The sequence below is a fragment of the Microtus ochrogaster genome, chromosome X (assembly GCF_000317375.1).
Source record: "Microtus ochrogaster isolate Prairie Vole_2 chromosome X, MicOch1.0, whole genome shotgun sequence".
Lineage (NCBI taxonomy): Eukaryota > Metazoa > Chordata > Mammalia > Rodentia > Cricetidae > Microtus > Microtus ochrogaster.
The window spans coordinates 8,946,438-8,951,437 of record NC_022026.1 but is presented as its reverse complement, the minus strand read 5'-3'; positions in this window follow the sequence as shown (position 1 = coordinate 8,951,437).

Genomic DNA, 5,000 nt, shown 5'->3' with positions numbered 1-5,000 from the left:
TGTGTTTCTCAGCCATTTGAGTTTCCTCTTTTGAGAATTCTCTGTTTAGGTCTTCACTCCACTTTTAAATAGAAATATTTGGCTTGTTAATGTCTACTGTTTAGAGTTCTTTATATATTTTAGATATTAACACTCTGCCAGATGTGCAGTTTCTAAAAATATTTCCCCATTCTGAAGGCAGCTGCTTTGTGTGAATGATGGTGTTCTTCATCTTAAGAAGCTTTTCAGTTTCATAGGGTCACACTTATCAATTGTTATTAATTTATTAATGGTTGGTCTTAGTGACTGTGCTTCTGGTGTTCTGTTCAGAAAATCTTTTCCTGTGTCAGTGAGTTCAAGAATATTCCCTACTTTCTCTTTTATAAAATTCAGCATATCTAGTCTTATGTTAATGTTTTGGTCCGCTTGAGTTGAGTTTTGTGCAGGGTGATACATATGGATCTACTTGCATTCTTCTACATGCACCTATCTAATTTGGCCAGCACCACTTATTGAAGATGTTGTCTTTCTCCAGTGTGCATTTCTGGCTGTTTTATAAAAACTCGGGTGTCTATAGGTAAGTGGATTTATTTCTGGGTTTTTAATTCTCTTTCAGTGATTAGTTTTTATGTTTTTGTGCCAATACCATGCTATTTTTATTACTATAGTTCTGTAGTATAATTTAATATTAGTGATGGTATACCTCCCACAGTTTTTCTATCGTGTACTTTTCTAAACTGAGATTTGTCCTTGCAAGTTCTGTGAATAATTGTGCTGCAATTTTGGTGGGGATTGCATTGAATCTTTTATGTGGAATAATTTGAGGATTATTGACACTAACTCTTCTTTGAAAAACTGGTAGGATTCTATGCTAAAATAATCTGACCATGACCTATTTTGGGGTTTGGAGATTTTCCATTTTGCTTCTATTTTACTAGGGGTTATCATTGCTTACTTGATCTTGATTTATCTTTGGTTTGATTTATGTATCAAATGAATTTTCCATTTCTTTTAAGCTTTCCAATTTGGTCAGTACAGGTTTGTAAAGTATGTTCTTTTAATTTGGTGAATATCCTTGGTGTCTGTTGTTAAGTCCCTTCTTCATCTGTAACTTTGTTAATTTGGATATTATCTTTCTTCCTTTTATTTAATTGGCTAAAGGTTTGTCAAAAGAAGAAATAACAACCAAAAGTATTAGATGGCAAGAAATAAACAAACTCAGGGATGAAATCAATAAAAGAAACAACAACAACAACAAAATTCCAAAGGGTCAATGAAACAGTGTTTGTTCTTTTTTTCTCAACAGATTTCATTTTAATTTTTTTTAAATTTTATTTATTTATTAAGGATTTCTGCCTCCTCCCCGCCACTGCCTCCCATTTCCCTCCCCCTCCCCCGATCAACTCCCTCTCCCTCATCAGCTTGAAGAGCAATCAGGGTTCCCTGACCTGTGGGAAGTCCAAGGCCGCCCACCTCATCCAGGTTTAGTAAGGTGAGCATCCAAACTGCCTAGGCTCCCCCAAAGCCAGTATGTGCAGTAGGATCAAACTGAGACAATGGGGAGGTTCTATCAGGAACCGACTAAGGCCAGCTGGCCTGGGTCTGAAAAAGCATGGGATAAAACCGGACTTGCTGAACATAGCGGACAATGAGACTATTGAGAACTCAAGAACAATGGCAATGGGTTTTTGATCCTACTTAGTGTTTGTTCTTTTTCTTTTCTTTTCTTTTGTTTTTTTTTTGGGGGGGACTTTTTTTCAAGACCATGTTTCTCTGTGTAGCCTTGGCTCTCCAGGAACTCACTCTGTAGACCATGTTAGCCTCAAGCTTCAAGACATGCCTGCCTCTGCCTATTGAATACTTGGAATAAAGACATGCCTAGATTCGGGTTGATTATTTTAAATCATTTAATAATTTAAGTAATTAAATTATTATGGTAATAAAAATAATTTTTCATGTGGCAACAAAGAAAAAACTCTGACTTGGAGCTTTCTTATTTAGATGCATATAAGAAAATTATAGAAAACTTTTGCCAATATTTTAAGTATGAAACTCATAGAAGACTAAAATAAATGTGTTTGTTCATAAGATTATAGCTAAATAATAATGATCAAAAACAATTATCCAGTATTTACCAAGTGGCATTTACTAAGTGACATAAGAAATATTGAAACTGTATATGGGGGAAAATGACTTTAATCCCAGAAAAAGCTGGAAGATCTCTGTGAGTTTAACACCAGCCTGGTCTACATGGCTAGTTCCAGAACAATCAAACCTACACAGAGAGATTCTCCCTCAAAAAAGAAAGAAAGAAAAGTGAAGGAAAGAAAGGAAGGAAGAACGATAGCTAGAAAGAAAGAGAGAAAAGTTGATTATGTGATACTATCTTAGTTGATTTTATATTATTCTTGAGGTAAGCTTTTGTAGTGTGAACTTCCAGATTTCTAGTATCATTTTTTTTTTTTTTTTGCTGACAATATCCAGACTTTCCCTTCTGTGTTTATCCTTTCCTTTAACAGGAAACTTATACCAGGTTACAGAGTCAGGGTGAAATTTGGTACCCTTATTTATTTGAAATTCTGGTAAGAATCTCTACATGCTCCTCTAGGTGTTAATGATACATCTACTCTTGATTGGAGTTTACAGCTATGTTATTGCCAGGAAGGGATTTGTCCTATACTGAGGAAAATTCTGTGTAGGGCAGAACAAAAAGGAGCAGGGAGATGGAGTCTTTGAAAGTGTCATGGAGTTACTAGTATCTCAATGTTACAGATAAGCGAGAAAATGAAATCCTTTTTTGTTCAGGTCACTTTGCATTAGATTTTTTTGGGGGGGTTCTACATAAAATATTATTTAGCAGATAAGTATGTTTACAACTCAACTGAAGAATGATGTAATAATTCTCAAGTTCTAGGTTTATTGATGGTAAGCATTGTAGATTGTTGGTCTTTAAGGTAAGGCCCCAGGCCAGCAGTAATGCTATTATTTAGGGATTTATTAGGAATACAAGTTATATGCCTATACTCTGGAATTTCTGATTCAGAAACTGTGGTGGGAAGGACCCAGTAATTTGTTCCTAATTTCTTTTTTAAAGTCGTCTAGAAGATTATGTTGCATATTGAAATCTTGAATTGCTGCTTTGAAAATTTAGGAAATGAAAGATTAATGCTTGTGGTGGTTTGAATGTAATTGACCCCCACAATCTCATAGGGAGTAGTACTATTAGTAGGTGTGGCTTTGTTGGAGTGGGTATGGTCTTGTTGAAGGAAATAAGGCACTATGGGGGCAGGCTCTGGGAGTTTCTATGCTCAGAATTCCACCCAGTGTGTCAGTTGACTTCCTGCTGCCTTCTGGCCAAGATGTAGCCAGTTCCACATCTGCCGGCATGCTGCCATGCTCCCCATCATGATGACAAAGGGCTGAACCACTCAAACTGTAAGTGAGCCACCCCAATCAAATGTTTTCTTTATAAGAATTATTGTGGTCATGATGTCTCTTTACAGCAATAAAAAGTCTAACTAAGGCAATGCTTATTGAAGGATACTGAAAAACTTCATAAAGAAAAACAAAAGCAGTTTAAATTCACAGGAAAGGATACTTATGAATAAGAATATATAAATGAAAGAAAGGGCTGGAGAGATGGCTCAGTGGTTAAGAGCATTGCCTACTCTTCCAAAGGTCCTGAGTTCAATTCCCAGCAACCACATGGTGACTCACAACCATCTGTAGTGAGTTCTGGTGCCCTCTTCTGGCCTGCAGATATACACACAGACAGAATATTGTATCCATAATGAATAAATAAATAAAATAAAATAAATTGAAAATGAAAGAAAGTAATGGGATATTAATTGAGTATATTAGTAAAATTGAAAACATTAATGCAGGTAGTGAGGATGGTGAGGTAGTGAGGAATTAGTGACTGAGAATGTTTTTAATTTTGTCCTGTTGCTTACATTTCACCCATATGCCATTTTCATAGAAAACTGCAAAAAATAGAATTCATATTGGTATGAGAAAGAGACCTGGTCAATCATCTTCATCAACTTAGACTATGAAACACAATATGGACAAGTTCAACAGAACTGCCATATGCATGCTGCCTGTGCATTGTTCATTGTAGGTACTTATATCAGTGATTACATTAGGTGTTTGAAATCAGTCTGTGCAGGGTTTTGTAGTAGAATAACACCAAGCAATAGAATGGGAATGAACTAATCTTACATGTAGTGGCATTAAACAGAAAGTCTTCCTGAATTGAAAATCTGTTTGAGAAAGTTACTTTTATCTTCTGGTCAAAATTTAATATTATCAGGATGGCACTAAGTAGTAAGAGCTTAAGTTACTAGGGCATTGTGAGATGTTTGGTACAATTTCTTATCTTCTTCCTTGCATTCTCTATTTTATGGATGAAGTGTCTACATTAATAATGATGTCACTGTCCAATGTTGTTCATTACCCATCCTCTCTGTCTGCTTGCTCTGATAATGTGTGCTTGTATAGAACTGTTTACATTCTGTCTTTTCCCTAAAGCACTATAAGCCATGCATAATGATACAATCTGTGAAATAATGCGATGGGAACTGTCTCTGACTCGGAGAAGCTGCTGGAAAATGAGAGGTAAGCATTTTATAGCTGAAGAGGTAATGGCTAGAACACCAAACACTAGACCCTTTAAGTCTCCTTTTTGAACTTATATGGATTTGTTATTGTTGGTGCTGCTGGCTATGAGTCCGTAAGAGTGGTACTGAGGAAGAGAAGAATGTTTTAATGGAAAGATGCAGATGGCTTCCCCTTGCTGAAAGCTTTTTTTTTTAATAAGCAGTGCCAGAATGGTGAATAAGCATTTCTAAAGTACAGACATTGCTCAGTGAATTTAGCTATGATTTAATTAGTCTTGATAATGGGGCATTATTTTAGAGAGATTTTAATGGCCCTGATATTGAATGACCTTGGCATGACAAAGAGTCTCTCTCTCTCTCTCTCTCTCTCTCTCTCTCTCTCTCTCTCTCTCTCTCTCTCTC